This window comes from Meleagris gallopavo, chromosome 4 (assembly GCF_000146605.3).
Source record: "Meleagris gallopavo isolate NT-WF06-2002-E0010 breed Aviagen turkey brand Nicholas breeding stock chromosome 4, Turkey_5.1, whole genome shotgun sequence".
Taxonomy (NCBI): Eukaryota; Metazoa; Chordata; class Aves; order Galliformes; family Phasianidae; genus Meleagris; species Meleagris gallopavo.
In genome coordinates, this window is record NC_015014.2 from 38,927,564 (window position 1) to 38,945,967 (window position 18,404).

Here is an 18,404-nt window from a genome sequence, read left to right on the forward strand (position 1 = left end):
TATGAAATTTTCTGTGCTGCTCTCAAGATCAAAGTAAATTTTCCAGCTGAGTTATAAAGTCCAGAAATGAATTTCTAATGAAAATGCTGACAGGCCTTTAGCTACAGCGGTGCTAGCGGCTGCTGCTAAAACAAATAGAAACCCCTGTCAGTACCAGAAAAGCAACCCGTCATTAGAGGCACTTTTCTAGAAGCTTTTTATTTTATCTGGGTGATGATAATCTTCCCACCAGTGTGCATGCTGGGTTTTGGCACATATCAAGCTTGTCGGAATCATTTTACACATTCCAAACAGCAGGCAGAATAGACAATAACAAAACAGAAAAGAAACTTTCTCAACATGATGCAGATCTTTTTTCTCAGGAGTTGCTATTGCCTTTTCAGCTAGGAATCAAAGCAATCATTTAGCCAACCTACTACGCATATTAAAATACTGTCTTAAATTACAGCAGGTATACCAAAGTTTCTGGTCCAGCCTCAGTTCTTCAAGTAATTAGTAATTATGAAGACTGCAGAAATAACACTCAGCAACAGTGGGAAACAGATTTAAACAGCTTTTCTTTCCAGCCACATAAGCACCATAGTCTTGGTGTCTTCTTATATCCCCAGAAAAATATTAGGGAAGATGAATTTCATCAAAATATTGAGATACGTTAGCTAATATTCTCCATGGACCTTAATACGCTGAATCTTACAGATGAAAACATCAAAGGACAGTTATTCTGAAACATACACATAAAATTTTCCCTTTAAACAAAAATCTGCAGTCACCATGTGTGTTGTTCTCAGTGTCAAAATGAGAAGAAGTGCTTCATTTTTTCCCAGAGCAGCCCAAGCCTTAATTTTTAAAATATTTTGACAACAAATCAAAGCCTAAAGAAACAAAAGAATAACACAAGGCAATCATGGAAACTGTGACCTAATGCTGCAAACCCTTAGAAAGAATTAAAGTAAAATGTATGAGCTTGCATATAGGTATTGGAAGGATTGGATCACATTGGAAACAAAGTTAGGAATTGCTGACCATATTTATCCACCACAGTCACTGCACACACTGTGCCATGTCACCTCACCTTCTGGGTGGTGCTAAGAACAAAACATTAGACAGTGCATGACAATGAGTGACACTGGTGTGCTTCATCCATAGTACAGGAGAAAATAAGGCAGACATGAAATATGGCATGCAGCACTTCCACTTATGACAATAGAGATGGAAAGAAGACTATTTGTCTCATACACTGGAGCTAATTTAAAGAGATAGCAAAGGAAAAAAACAAACCAGCCTATTTTTATAAAAATTGTGATATAGTCACTTGGAAAATCACTGAGAAACAATGATATAGGCAATACAGTGCTGCTTTCAATCACTTTTCAGAACGAACCAAAACAGAAAAGTAACACAGAAAGATCCAAAAGCATATATGTATTTTCCAGGAATGGAGAATCTTGTACATGGAATTGATGCAGAGCAATACTCTGATGATTTCTTCATACTAAAATGTGCAGTACACAAAAACATCTACCTAATGCAAAAGATACTACATGAAAGTATAAACCTGGTGAGCTATAAATTTAACTAAGAAAAGTGTGCAAAACTTGTGTCAGGGTGTTATTTTCTCCTTAGGAAATTTTCTCCTGTAGCGAAGTCAAGAATGTATCAGCAGAATTTGGCATTACGTTACAGTTCTGATATTGATCTTTATTCACATTTCTTCCCATATTTGTCAACAACAGCTTTATACAGACATTGAATCTTTTAAATAAAAAAACACTGTCATCTCTTCAGACAGCAGCACATGGACAAAAACAATGTTAAGCCTACCATGATCCTTTTTGAATAATCACCATCAGAAGTAAACACACATATCAGCTAGCATTATCTGCTTCAACAGGTAAGCAAAAACAAATACTATAAATGGGTAAGTTAAAGACTGAGATCTAGATGATTCTCTCTTCTTGCAATGCTGAAGAAAGTTCTGTATACACCAACATAATTCTTTTGCTGATACCTTTTTCCAGGATTTCTGTCCACATCTCATGAACAATAGAATTATATATATATATAGCTCTATATATATACATATATATGTATATATATATATAGCTTTAAAACATCCTCTGAAACTTCTCCAAAGCTATACACATGCATCACACTTTATATATCAAAATATAGCCTGGAGCAAGTTTTTACTGCTAATTTATAAATCCTTGAAATAAGAGTTTTAGAACAGAATGCTAATATAACTATAGCAATGCTTGCAGGCACTGCTATAATGAAAGAAATAATTACATCAATAAAATTATACTAGTTTGACATTAACAGTTTGCCCAAACAAACAATTCTGAATGACTAACAAGCACTATAAATATGACAGTTGTCATAAATCAATACTATCCACGACTAGAGTTCATGCAGCATTCTGAAATATTATAAAAACAAAGTATCACTAACAATATTAGGAATTTTATTAAGTGCTCAATTATGAACTTTATCTTCCTGTGAAAACTTGATCAGCTATCATGCTTGAGAATACAGATTAAGTAAAAGACTTAATATAACAACTGTTTGACTGAATTTTCTTATTTCTGAGCATTGGAAATGATCATAGCATTGCTTTACTCGTGGCAAACATTAAAATAAAAATTACTTCATCCTGTATCTTGTGTTGAATGTTGCTGGGTTTTGTGATAGTAGTCTTCTACTTCTTAAAGATATATTTTTTCCAGATTCTTTGAGGCTTAGAAATAAATTAAAAACCTTGAATTTAGCATGTAAACCTTTTCACGGAATCATAAATGTGGATTAGAAAGATAAAACTCTTCCGCATACAATCATTTCAAAAGTCGTTTTCTACTTTGTTGCAGGATTTTTGTTTATATAGGATAAACTAGAAACAAGTAATCTTAAAGCTAAATGCACACTATCTACATTTACTTTTGCTGGAGGATATCCGTAGAATGGTAATACACAAAATTCCTTAATACACCTAGAAATTCTTTTGCCGAGTACAAGCCACTAAACATGACTCCAACTGTGTTAAATGCTCATCCTTCGCCATAAAACAGGTGACTACCAAAATGAACTAAGAAAATATTTGCCAGCTTGCTCTATGAGAGAAAGCATCATTTTAAAAGGAGAGGTAAATAAAATGATCCTCAAATCAAAAGCCAAATACTTGCAGTTGTCAGTAAGACCTGTCAAGATAGGAGAATTTTTGAGTGAAAAGAGGAGTTTGTGATCTAAGTATGTCAAAATTTTGCAGATGTTGCCAAAATATTTTACTGTCATTCTTGGTAAGTTCCTAGATCTGTAGTGCTGATGAGCTGATGAATCATTAGAAAGCAAATCTTAAAAATATAATTAAATCCTAAGATATTTCCCAATAGTTTCTGCAAGATTCAGTATTTTTCAGGCAGTAGTTAGAAAGGAGACAAAATGAGAAATGAGTTTTTCATAATCTGCGCATTCTGTTCTGGGTTGCTTTGAAGTCTAGCGCACTTAATTTGGTTAATGCATAGTGATGATGTGTAGCACTGTCTCAGGCTAAGCTAGTGAACTCTTTCTTCTTTAATTTTGATAGTGCATCCAGGTGGAAATATTTAAGAAAGAAAGTGTTAGAATGCAAATACTGTTGCTACAGAAAACTGATAAGTCAAATTATACTGACAATTCTCCTTACTTTTATAAATACTTTCCTGGCTTTTGTTATTTCTCTGTAAGAAACCATTACGTTGCCAAACGTAATTGCTAACATAACTACCAAACCTAAATATCTTGCATTTTCTTACAAGTATAAGTGGTTTTCTGCAACTTTAAGGATAGCATGGCTTAACTAGGAAGGCCAGTGTATTAACATGGTAGATGATTATGTAATGTTGAAAAGCTGAAAGGATGGCTTCAAAAAGAAGAATCTCAAAACAGGTCTCATGTCAGGTAATTAATTACAGCATTGTTGTATAAATGACTATGGAAAAGCAGGGGAGCAGTGACAATTGGTGCACTCATCTTATTACTGCTCTGGAAAAGGTGCATCTGTATCCCCATGCGATTTGTCTCCTGCTGTCCCTGACAAGTGTATCCCCTGACGGAGAATTTGATAGTTGGAATATTACCTATCCGTCATCCTTTCTTCCTGAAAGGCACCTTTACTACAGCTAATAACTAAATGAGAGCGAACTACCACCTTCTCCCTCCAGCCATGTACAGGTTTCTTTGTCATTATACAGTGAAGTACTGAGTACATCCAAAGCTCTAAATAAAAGATAAAGCATCTTAATACTCATTTTTGCCAATAACACAGCTATTTGTGTGTGCACATCTATAAAATACTTTTGCACTTTCCTAATCATTTTGTAAGTCTTTTGTAAGTAACCTTTTTTCCTTTGCAGTAATTTGCAATAGCAGTAGTATGTAGTTGCAACCAATCCTCAAAACAATATTGACAGAAATCAGTATATCGAACAGGAAGGTTTCACCTCTACTTCTTGATTTTCCAGTACTATTTCTAAGGACAGAACTGCTCAAGTTTCAGGTTCTTTACACGTGATTGTTATCATAAATCATAAATAAATTTTCAGGATTATGCCTGGTTTCACTTAGTTCATATCTAAAATTTAGGGCAATCATAAAAACCTTCTGTTCTACTATAGGCTCAAGGTCTAGAAAAGATTTTAAAGCAAAACAACAATCAGATCATCCATGGACTGGCAACATTGTAAGGCTGAAAAATCTGGGTCTTAATAATTATATGTCTTGTTAAGAAAGAATGCATCATTTCCACATGCATTCTTTTTCAATGAAGTGCATCATCATGATTTCATACTGCCTTTATAGTGATTTTTGTAATGTGAATTATACGAAAGGTATTGCTAAGGTTTGGGAAATTCAATCCTCCTTTGTGTGCATTTTTTTTTTAAGTAATAGATCTGCTGTGTTGTTGCAATCTCATAAAATATTACTGACGTTATTTATTTCAGAGAAGTTTTCCTTGGGTATTTCTAGTGGCACAGAGATGAGACATGGAAGACTGAGACAAGGAAGAATGTTCAGTTTCACAATAGTGTCTTTTCCCCATAATGATGATAATAATAATAATTTGTCCCATCTGCCTAAATCTAATTTAACAGTGTTTATGAGTGATTGAAGACTCATTTTAATTAAGTCTTGTAGTTGCACTGGTATGTTTTTTAATTCCTGCAGGGATCATTTAAAATTTCAATTTTCAATATAGGGCATAGAAACATAAAATCATGAGTAAACTGACCTAAGCTTGAAGTAGTTAATATTGCCCCAAGATGTGGACTTAGCAGCCAATTAAAGCAAACACTTCTGGAAGGCCAGGGGTTTGCTGTTCACTTTGTTCATACCCTAGAAGGTGTGTTACTCTATCAGGAATCAAATATCCATGGTAAAATGCAAAGTAGCATGTTTTTATGATGTTTCCATTTTAACAAGGAAATTATTTCAGTAGAGCCCTATAATGTAAAACTACGATACATTTTTAAGCAGATCCCTTTTTTTTTTAATCTAATGAATCTCTTTACCTAAAATTTAATGTCATAATATTTCTCATAGTTCATACAAACTTCAGCTCTAATATAGGATGTATAATGTGCAAACCTACAGGATTTAACTGCTTGAAAGGTAAGCACTTACCTCAAAAAAAAGATGTTTAGATTTTGAAAGAAAATACTGATTTTTAGTCTGCCAAGGCCAGTGTTTTGATACAGAGCACACACATAGTGAGGGCACCCTCAAAAATATAATGACATTTCTACCATCTACCTGCTCATTCAAGCTTATGCTGCATCTCTATCTTTGCACTTTCATCAAAGACGGTGATTTAAAAATGCTGACTCTGTTGATTACCTCTTACCTGTGTAAGGACATAGCTACTAGTTATACAACTGTCACATTTTAAAAAGGATGGCTATTACAGATTCAAAGAATTAGTTTTAGGCTTCAAATTTATTCTCAGCGAAAATTCTACTGAAGCTACCTGAGCATTGTTCAGAGCAAAATTTCATAAGGGCACCCCCCACATCCCAGCAAAACCAACACATTTCATACAAAAACAAATAAATTCACTGTTTAGACATCCATTTTTATCAGATATCACAATTAGGGTTTTGTAATGTATAAGTACAATAAATATCTATGTAAAATTTTATTTTAATGATATCAGAGATCACACAGTCTATGAAGATAGGAATAGCTTACAATTTTTATGAAAGTAAAAATGACATTTTTCAGGGATTAGCCAGGTACACTGTGATCATCTAAGATAACCTTATCAATGCAAAAATAGAATAGTATCATAGAACCACCAAGGTAGGACAAGGACTCCAAGATCATGTGGTCCAATCATCCACCTACCACCGATATTTTCCTACTAAACCACGTCCTTTACTGCAACATTTAAACGTTTCTCGAACACTTCCAGTGACAGCAACTCAATCATCTCCCTGGGCAGCCTGTTCCATCACCTGACCTTTCAGAGGAGGAGTTTTTTCTAATATCCAATCTGAAAATGTCTAGTCCAAACAAGCCATCTACATGGGCTTTACAGACAGTAAGTACACCTGTGCTACTGCAATAGATGTCCCATTTCAACTAAAATAAATGTACATCTGGAATAGATTGGTCCCTTAGGTACCTCTAAAACTCTGCTGACTTTACAAAACCCTATAAAATCATATCAAATTCAATCAGATAGCAAAACTTAAGTTTAAGATATAAGTTTGACTATCTTCAGAAACCACACAATCACAGAAACACCGAGGTTGGAAAAAACCTACAAGATTATCCAGTCCAGCCATCCACCTATCATCAATAGTTCTCACTAAACCATATCCCTCAACACAAAATCCAAACATTCCTTGAACACCTCCAGGGTCGGTAACTTCACCATCTCCCTGGGCAGCCCATTCCAGTGCCTGACCACTCTTTCAGAAAAGTAGTATTTCCTTACATCCAGTCTAATCTCTCCTGGTACAGCTTGAAGCCATTCCCTTTAGTCCTATCACCAGTTACATGAGAGAAGAGGCCAACCCCCAGCTCACTACAACCTCTCTTCAGGTAGTTATAGAGAGCAATAAGGTCTCCCCTGAGCCCCTGTTCTCCAGACTGAAACCAAAGAGGGTTTACAGATTCTTACATAATGTAGTCTCAGTTTTGCTAAAGCAGTGCCTGAAATGAATGAGTATCCAGGATCATTGTTAATTTCTGCCATAAGATGTAACATAAGTAACCAAAACCAGCAAGCCCCAGAATTTTCTCCAATACAGATTTCCTTATACCCACAACCTTGGGAGCTGCAGCAGCTGCTGAGGCTCTGGTTGCTGACTCTGACATTACACTTCCATTAATAGAAGAGTCATCCTGTCAGGGAAACAGTAATGCATTACTCTCTTGGAAATCAATAGGAACTTAGGTATTGACCTAGAAAGAGTCAGATGCCTCCTTACCACTGCTACTGATATTCCCCTAGAACCTTTTGTATGCCTGATAACCTGTGCAAGTTTTCATACTCCAAGATCAGATGGACCACAAAAGTTGACATTATCAATTCAGTTTTAAAGAGCACTTGAGTATAGCTTTAGTGGTAGCTAAATTCTTTCAAGATCTCTTCATTTGTTTACTTTATTGCCTTCTCTTTAATATATAGAAAATACTATCACAGAACAAATATTTAATGAGTGTGCACGTTTAAAAATGGTTCAAAAATTAAAAGCCTTTGTTCTTAATCTCTAGTTTTACCGGAGAAAGAAATTAGCTTTTTTATTTTATTCTTCTTTTTCTTAAGGCACTAGCAGTAGCCTGAGAATTAAATTGTAAAATTCTACTTCAATGTTAGGTACATTGGTTCAGAAGAGGTAAAACAAATAAAAATTTCACAAAGAAAAATGATGAAAGGAGGACAAAGTAACATGAGTTCTGTAATCAAACAGTTTGCTGTTTTGTACTAGATTCTTAAACAACCCAGTACACATGGGTAAGAATAGTATTATTATGGACTGAAGACTGGATAAAGCCTATAAATGCTTTCAAAAATATTTGAAATTGTTAACACATATTGATAATTTTTAGGATCATCAAAATTTCATACAGCAATTTTCATTAATGCTTACTTTCAGTACAGTGAGGTTGTAAGACTATACAGAATATCCAGTGGTTCACTGTAGTAGCCTTAATAATACAATATATGGGAAAATGTAAGACGGCAGTAATTACTAAATAGTATTAATGTATCTGGTAATTCTTTAAGTAGCACACATTTCCATTTAAAATGCAAAACTACGTATAAGCAAAGATTAAAACAACTTAAGAGAAAAAATTTAATGTTCAGTACTTGATTATAAAGGCAGTATATTTACTACCACCCCACCAAAAAATGTTGCTAATTTTCCGAATGAACATTTAAATTTTTGATTAGCTATGTTGTATAAATACTAGTCACTGAACAACATTTTTCCTTCTTTTAACTGAAGAATGAGAATTGCTGCTAGGATAGGGTTCTGAAGCACCCAACACAAGGAGGACACGGAGCTGTTGGAGCAGGTTCAGAGACATTCAGTACCTGAAGGGTGTCTACAGATGATCTAGGGAGGAACTTATAATAAGGGCATGTAGCAAAAGGATGAGGGGAAATGGTTTTAAAATGGAAGAGGGTAGATTTAGACTAGATATTAGGAAGAAATTCTTTACTATGAGGGTGGTAAGATACTGGAACAGGTTGCCCACAGAGGTTCTGGATTCTCTCTCCCCGAAGGTGTTCAAGGCCTGGCTGGATAGGGTTTTGAGCACCCTGGTCTAGTGGGAGATGTCCCTACCTGTAGCAGGGGGGTTGGAACTAGATGATCTTCAGGGTCCCTTCCAACCCAAGCCATGATTCTATGAAAACTTCCACTGTTTTCTTAGATACAGGAAAAGACAATTAAGAGACCAGTTCAATGATGAAAAACAACAAACAAGAATTAGAGTATAATTCTATGGTTAATTTTGTCCCGTTTATAAGTTATAATTTCTCAAGTATTATAATGGATGGTGAGAAATATGGTAATTAAGTATTACCAAAGAATGTGCATTTGTAAACATTACTCCATTACTCCATACCACTGATATTGTTTCTCTTCTCTATTGTTATCTTCTGGGCTAGAAATCAAGTGGATTTGGTATTAAGGTTTCTTTATCACATTACCAACAGTATTTGTACTGCACCCCATTCCAAACTATTGAAACATCTTAAATTTGAAAGCAGTCTTCCCACTTCTTTTTCAACAACTAGTCTGTAGAAGTCTAACTATGTTAGTCCCAGCCCCCAAAATTATGTGCAGTTCTCTGAGCCTCAGACAAAAACAGGTTAGTACTGCAGAAATTGATGTCCACAAAACTTCCCAAGCACACCTTTTCAAGTGCAATAACACATGGCCTAGAAGATTAAATTAAATTTATGAGCCCAATCTACTGCAGGACAAATTTTGTGTATTTTACTTCAGAAATACTAAGATAAAGAACTACAAGAGACTCAGAAGGGCAGCAGGGGTGAGTGAAGGCACATAGCAATGGTAGCTAAGTGTGCTAGAACTCTTCTATATAAAGAAAAAAGTAATGTAAGACAAAGTGATTTAACAGAGGTCTATAAAATCATGAGAGGCATGTAGAGAATAGGTAGTGAGCAGCAACAATTCCTTTTTCTAATAAATGAATTTTTCTAATAAAGGATCTAAGAAGCAGCAAAGAAAGATAAAAAAACATCAAAGGTACTCAAATTGAAATTGTTCAAAGAGCATTTTTAACTATGGGGTCCAATGACATTTATCCCAGGGTACTGAACAAACTGGCTGATACAGTTGCCAAGCTCTCCATCATATTGAAAAAGTTGTGGTTGTCAGGCAAATGGTGCCCCCCATGGGTCAATCTTAGGAGCAGTTCTCTTCAGCGTCTTATAAAGTGTCTTATAATCAAGCATACCCTACTTTTAACAACTATTGGAGAAGGGATTCTTGGCAATTGTTATATTATTATAGTCCTTATTTAAACTATTTTGAAGCAAAAAAAATCAATTGATTATATAATTTCCATTGAAGAAATCACAGCCTTTCACTGGAACAATCTGATTTTCCAACAATACATGACTAAAATATCATCATCTTATGGTATATTTGCTTTGGAAAATGTTATATTGTAAATCCATATAAGTATAATGATGGACTGGAAAAGTTATATTGAATTTAATTGTAGAAGTGATTCACTGAATGCCATTACAACTTGCTGGTCAACTATCTGGTTGTTTTTAAGCCCACTTTGTACAACTCCTCCATAATCATTATCTTCAGTAAAAACTGGACCTCACAGGCTGCATTTTGCAGGTGACAACAAGTACAGGAGCCTGGCTGTAATGTGAAGATGCATTTTCCTCTATTTTTAATATGGGAAATTACCGAAAAGAGTAGAAAATAAAACTGTTAAGAATACGCTTCCTGTTACCTCCAGATAAAAACTTCATAGTGTAATTCTGCAGGAATAAAGGCTTTAACTGAAAACCAAGTGCTGCAGGAAGAAATATACCGTTCCAGTTTCCTGTCTCCTTCTGAATCAGCCTGAAGCAGAGTGATAGCACAGCCCTGAAAGATGCACCACATAGCTTATGGGTCCAACAAGATGAACAGTAATGTACTACAATCAGATTTACTCTGCCATATCTAAAGTGAAATGAAAAGCAAAATCAGGTATCCAAGAGTATGCATTAATGTTGCAGTGGCAGTTTCAGATACACTTCTTGTACTGTTAGACTAAAAAAAGATGGTCTCTTGAGCAAGAGTTCGGATTTTCACCCTGTTATCCTAAATAAATTTCACGTTTATCTGTCAGCAATATATTTCCACAAAACGATCCTTGCAGTTAGGATTAAAAACATCAATTAGCTATTATCCTAAGCCACTGCTTAATGTATTTCTTAAAGGTAAATAGATTCATTCTATCCAGAAGAAACAACAATACTTCAATGCTGCATGAAGCGATATAAACAAAATCCACTATTCTCAGAGTTTATTTAAAGTGTTAAAATCTTTAGCACGAAAGAACAAGTTCTAATTTATGTAAGATCCTATTTCATAGTCTTTTTTTTTTAAGTACAATCTGAAAGTGCATTATAATATGCGAAGAAGTAAAGGTTCTTTCCTATTAAAAAAAAAAACGCAAACGCTATGCTTTTGTTCATATCCCCATTGCCTTATTCATTCTGCAATACAAAGGTGAAAACACAAAGGCTCACATAAATAACAGGAGAAAATACTTAAATAACTAGTTACCAAGGAAACAAATGAAAACACTAAAAGTCTCTAAGTACTATTATTAAACAAGAGTCTTCTTTCAAAAAGCACTAGAGCATTTAAAGTACTATTCAAACACAAATAATTTCACAAATCAAATATATTGCTATAAGTATCAATACTGAAGTGACTCTTGAGAGACTTGCATTTTTAAAATATTGGCATATTCTTCAAGCTTTCAATTCTCTCAGGACACCTCCCATTCGACTCCTTGTTATAAATGCACAGTCAGGTCTCTCATGTCTTATGTACGCAAACATTCTCATCTATTCTCTCTTTATTGATAGACCCCTATTTTATTCACTATCAACTGTCCTCAGAACATTCTTCCCCCCTTTCCAGGCCACTTCCATTTCTGACACAAAATCAGAGGTATAAAAAGAGAAAACTGAGGAGTTCATCCTGTGTTTCTAAGTTTGAATAAATGGTATCTGTGTGCTTTCATACCTTCAGATAAAGGATACACTCAGCAGCATAGGCTACTGATCTGAGCCAGCATGGCCATTTTTACATTCTCTGCTGGCTGAAATGCTGTCTGTGCTTCATTGGCACAAGACATTTGTTTCCATCTAACCGATATTTTAATAATCATTTAACATGCAAGATGTAGAGATCCTTCCATCATGAAAATTCTCAATCTCTAGATGGGCTGGTACTCTTTTCTCTTTCGGTAGTTATATTATTGTTGTTTTTAACGTTTATTGATACAATACAGACAATACCAGTATTCCTTTGCATTTTCACTGTGCTCTTTCACAGCAATCATAAAGATCTTCTTTCCTCTCTCTGCACTGCACGGCATTCCACTAGTCTTTTTCTTTATCTCTATCTTTTTCTTTTGTGTGCTGATTAGCTTAAATGTGTTTAGTCAAAACCCTGGGCCAATATCAACCCATATCTCTGTATTTCCCACTACAGTTCTTTAGCAGGCTCCAACATCAGATGGTCTCTTGGATTATTATGTGTACAGGCCAGTGAGTTTCATCTCTGAGTCTGGGAAGGTGATGGAACAACTAATTGTGGATTCAAGCAACTTATAGAAAAGAAGGTTATCAGGAGTACTCAACGTGGATTCACCAAAAGGAAATGATTCTTTATCAAACATTTTCTATGTCATTATCGGCTGGATAGATGAGGGAAGAGAAGTAGGTGTTGCGTACATTGACCTCAGCAAGGCTTTCGACACTGTCTCCCACAACATCCTCAAAGGCAAGCTTAGTAAGTGTGGGGTAGATGATTGGACAGTAAGGATGGTTGAGAAATGGCTGACTGACAAAGCTCAGAGAGTTGTGATCAGAAATGCAGAATGTAGTTTGAGGCCTGCAGCTAGCAGAGTTCCAAGTGGGGTGACAGAGCACTGGAAGAAGCTGCCCAGTGAGGTTGTGGAGTCACCTTCTCTGGAGATATTCAAAAACTACTTGGATGCTTTTCTGCGTAACCTACTCAAGAGAACCTGTTTTAGCAGGGGGGTTGGACTAGATGATCTCCAGAGGTTCCTTGCTACCCCTGCAATTCAGTGATTCTGTGTAATAGCATTAATCTTTTCCAAGGTACATAACAATAACCCTAGCAGCAGCAGCTTCCAAACATTTGGTTCATCAAATAGTTATAACTTGTAAATCTGCACTCTTCTTAGAAACTTTCTTGCTTAAAAAAATTAAAAAATTAAAAAAATAAAGAAAAATTTGTTTCCTTCACATTACGTACAAAATACATTTTTTCTGTCCAAATTATTGAAATTATTTTCAATGTATCAGTACATGCTGCTTTTTCCCTGAAGTCCTATTGCTTGTTTGTTTTCCCTATTAGTTCTCCAGCTATCCTAGAATTTCAATGAGCCAACCTTAATTCTAAGCAAAATAACATTTATGCTTGCATTTTCTCCACACATGTCAATAAGGAAAAAGAACTCCTCATCCATCATTTGAGTTTATCTATAACTCCAGATTTTACTGGAAATCGCTTTAATCATTTAATCAAATTCATGTACACAGAAAACTATTGCTCTTCAGAAATATTTTCATGAGCTGATATCAATATTTATCCCAATAATAAGTAGAATAATTAATATCAGGTTTGGCTAGTAAATTCAATTCCATTCTTTACAACCGTTCTGTAAGATAGTATGGAGAGTATGCAATACAATTTTGCTTTATTGCCTGGGTTTTTTGTATTTGCCATGCTTAATTCATGCCTAAATACAACTTCAGAAAATTAAGCATGGGCACTTAAGAAAATACAGCTTTTTCAGAAGTGTTACATAAGCACATAATACATGGTATTAATAGTTGCATTTCTTAGAACATAATAAAAGTCTTGTGCACACTATCAAATCAAACGGAACCACTATGGAGCTTCAATTAAAACAAAATATGAAAGAACATCCCCCTCCCCTGCATAAGTCTATGAAAAATTAGTTAATGCTATTCTTCTCCTAAAATGGGGGAAATCTCACATTGATTTCTTTCACTAAAAAAAAAAGGAAGGCATTCTTTGTTCTCAAAATGCAATCAGATGCAGAGTGATTGTATTGCTGCTGCTTGTTAGCTCTGAAATGTTATGAATGCTTCTATAAAAATTTAAGAGCCCTCTGATTTGCACAAAGAATATTAATGTTACATGAAGCACATAATTGAGCTACTGTATGCTTTCCTCAGGTCAACAAAAATGCATCCCAAATTTCCAGTGACTAACTAAGCATCTTCTCCTCTCACTTTTTCCTTTTTTTCTTTATTTTTGATAGGAATATTGTATTTGCTTAATTTGTCACACAGTACCCTCCACTTGTGAAAAAGTCACAGTTAAAGTTGCTGATAAATCTGTAAAAAGTACGCTTTTTGCATAGTACATAACATATTTTTCTGCCTCCAATCATTTACAGGTAAAATCTGAAGACTGTAAGGGGAAAGAATAGAAATTATTAATCAAAATTACACAGGAATTTAAATTCTGTGTCATTCTTGGTCATTCTTTTATGTCTTAATCACAAGCAATGTAATATCCATAATATTCAGAACTGATGAAAGACATAGATGTAGACTGAACTCTATATACATATGACAGGCTCCATTTGATTTCTTCAGACACAGAACTCAGAAGTGCCTTGCATGAGACTTTCTCTCTAATGCTTTGTCTCCTAGCAGAGTTATCTCTAAAAATTAAGACCAATGAATCTTTTATGGTATATTAAACTCTAGCAGAGTTTTGAATAGGAGGTTCTGTACAGTTAAAACTAAGTAATGACTAGCAATTTGACAACAATACAAACAATTTTGTACTGCTATTATATTGTAGGGATGCTTAGTTCTGCTTTACAATTACTACAGTTACTGCTGTTTTAACTGGCTGTACTATCTGTAACAAATAACGAACAAAGAATACGTGTTGACTACTTTGTTTTTCAGCACTACATACCGTTACATTTCCTTCAGGACAGTGATTCTAACCAATCAATGCAAAGAAATCAATCAGAAGAACTTGATGAACTCCCACACACTTGTAATTGAGATGAATGTACTAGGGCTACTTAATGGTTAGTATAGATGGAAGAAACAAATTATTTCATTTGAATTGTCATGAGTCGTTCTGAAGGCTACTTTTAATGAAGCATAAGACTGTTTACAAATTAGGATAAAAGAGTAGTCAAATAATCTGTGTATTAACGGTTTTGATATGACATGGGAAGGAGCACTTAGAAAAGTAGGATCAGAACAAATATGTAGCAATCCCCAGGAAAGTTTAGAAATAAGGCATTAGGCATACAGTTAGCTTAAAACAAGATAGCTTCACTGCAGTCAACAATTCACTATTAATTTGAGTGCAAAAGCTTCTCATTACATTCCCTGTTTACATCAAGTAATCTTTAAGTAAAAATATTTTTCTCTTCGCAGAAAGCCTCTGAAGCAGCTGAAAAATAACATTGTGAATTCGAAAAGTCCTGGAACACACAAAAACCTTGTCCTGCCAGGAATCCAGTGAGATGAAAGACATGGAATGGATCACCTCATTCAACACTGAAATGAATAGTCATTCAATCTGCAATTCTTTCCTTTATTAAAGGAAAGTATTAAGTTTATTAAGGCACCATGTAAACAAATGGTATTTTCTTATCTTTTAGTCATCTATGTAAAACACTCTGAATCTCAGCCAGTTTTGCTAGTTTCCCCTCTCAAATGCTCTCGTTTAATGAGCTCTTATCCTGAATGTTATAACTTTCAGTCTTAAACAGCTCTTCCTGCCAGATGCACAATATCTGAGCAAGAAACTAATAACACACAGGACAATGCAATGCCTTGGAGAAACAGTGTACATGTAGGAAAGAAGAGTACAAAATGTAAGCTTGACTTTCAAGTTCAAATGTGCTGGTTAACACATACAAAAACAGACTGTGTCACTGAGTGCAAAGTATGCCTACTGAAGTCCCAGATCTTCTGCTGGTTCAACCCACACGCAAAAGAGGTGTTATGCCTGAATTATAAGGACTAATTCAGCAGGGTTGACAAGTAATACACTGGCCCTTTCTCCTATAAGGATAAATAAACTGCTCAGATTTTTTCGGGGTTATGTTTACACTGACTAAACTACCATAAACATTTAATTTTCATATTCAGTATTTGGGTGACAAGTATGCTAAATTAATTTCCACCAATTGGATTTATATACTGAAGTTTAACTGTCTTTCCCAAAGGTTTATCTTATTTTTACTTTCTCTTAACTGGCTTTTTGAGAACTTATGCACATTGTACAACCTGAGAGCTCCTTTGTTTGTACATTTCTTTTGTGCATCGGTGAAGTTTCTCAGGTCTCGCAAGCTGACTATAATCTTGGAAGGTAAAAAAGTTTTTTAAAAAAGTCTAGCATTTCACCAAGGCTGTACTACCAAACACAGCAGTGTTCTTAGTTAATGCAAGTAGGAGCTAAAACAATAAGTAGATGCTATGAATGCCATCTATCCTCTTGCCTACTAATACACTATAAACAATTTATTTGGAAAAAATATCATTCCCACAAATGTAAACTATGATTGTAGAAATAAAAGGTTTTAAATATAGTGACTCTTGCGGTTATATTTGAAAAGGAAACAGAAATATGACTCCAAGAAGTTTGATGCTACATGTACAAATAGTAATCATGATACTGAATTTTATGTACTATGTTGCTTTCCATGATATATAGTATAAACGAGTTTTGTATTGTCTGCAGTTTTGTATCCAATCATACTTTTGTGAACACAGGATGAGAAACTATATGCAACGTAAGATTAAGGTAGGATTGCAACTCAACTGAGATGAGCTCATTCCAAAATTTCTGTCACTTATATTATCTCACATGAAAAGAAGATAGTGTTACTCAACAGAAAGGCAAGACCACCTCTTATTGATTCATTGTTAGGTTTACAAATATCTCAGTAAAATTTCCCAAAACAAGCTTCCTCTTTTACTCTCAAATGAACTATAAATACTATATCATCTTGCTATGTTTTGATAACGTAAGCCTAATTTTCACATGTGAAAGTATGTTATACTTCATCAACCAGCAATGCTATAGAGAAGAATATTTGTTTTTCTCACAATGAATACTCATCAATTCTGAGAACACGTTTATAAACATATTATACACACTAATAATTGTATTTATCTTGTAAACATTATTTTATATGATGGTATTGCACATACTCATGCAACTTAACACACTGGATTGCATATATTATCCAACATGTCCAAGTTTTACCACTTGTGCAAAATCAGCTGACAAAAATTGTCTAATAATGGCTGTACTGACTAACCTGCTATTTTCCAGGGCCAGGAGTGGTCTTTTTTGGTTCCTTAAAATGCTGCACTTCAGAATCACATGCAGAAATGTGGAAAGCAGACTTCATCACAGGTTTGTATGCACCAGAACCTACAAAATCAGAGAGGAGGAGCAATTAAAATATGTAAGTAATAATACTAAAAGAAAAAAAAGGACTAAATCATTTCTTCATCTAATTCTGTAAACAAAATCACTATCTTTCAGAGAAAAAAATGAGTTAGCTGGTTACTTGACAATTAAAAAGTATATGCAATAGGATCAAAAGCAGATCATGCATTTCAATCTTCCATAAGAGGCTACTGACAAGTAGTACAGACATATTTGACCATACTGACAAAGTGGTTTAACTTTGTGAAATGAAAAGTGGCAGTCCAGCCTCCATTCTATAGGAACTTTGGCATTTCTAGCAACAAATCACTTACCATAGAAGAGACAAATTTCATAATATTAAAATAGAAAGAATCAGGTGATACATACACAGAATATCAGGTAAAATGGGTTGGAGGATACATTGGGCTGTTATAACACCATCTCATCGTTCCTACATCAGAGATGTCTTTAAGTCTTGTTTAGGAAAATTTTTCCCCATTTAAAATCCTCCCTGCTTGACCAAACTGATTTATTAGCTTATACAAGACCTTATTCAGCATGTTAAAATTAACAAATGAAAATAAGCACTGCATTCCTATGTGCCTACAAGGACTTTGTAAAACACTGTTGCTGAACATTTCCTTACTTAGTTTTTGTGATTTTGTTGCTATGTTTTCCAAAAAGTTCTGAATACCTCAGAAAATTTGCCTATGATTGCAGTATCAATAAGGAAAATTTATGATCCTGCACAAAGATTCACGTACCAAACACTATATTGCTTAACAGAAATACCAGATACTTTACATTTGCCAATGACTTCTTCTGCCTTTACTGTGGAATGGGTGGATTTCCTTACAGTGATACACAGTCAGTAAAGGACAGGAGCTTTGCAATTAATTTAATTTTAACCATAAAACCAGGAGATTGCAACATTTAGGAACACTAGATGCACTAGATGGAAAGTCATTCTTTCCTAATTTCCACTTCACAGAATCAATCTGGACTTTCCCTATAGATGTATTTTCCCTTTTACTCTCTGATCTTTACCCAAGTCCAGATATTGGACATTTGTGTTTTCAGTGATCTTTTCTTTGTATATTTGTACAGCAACTGACACAACAGAGCATTATCAGGCCTCCCAGGCACTGCTGTGAATTAAAAAAAAAAAAA

The 18,404-nt window shown here is 34.7% G+C and overlaps 1 long non-coding RNA gene across 1 annotated transcript in view; it reads right to left on the bottom strand.

The window, feature by feature from the left end:
- Positions 1 to 18,404, bottom strand: part of LOC104910725 — a 191,578-nt gene that overhangs the window by 64,347 nt on the left and 108,827 nt on the right. Inside the window, exon 4 of the long non-coding RNA XR_004159625.1 lies at positions 17,119 to 17,234. This is a non-coding gene — a long non-coding RNA (uncharacterized LOC104910725). The remainder of the gene's footprint in view (positions 1 to 17,118; positions 17,235 to 18,404) is intronic.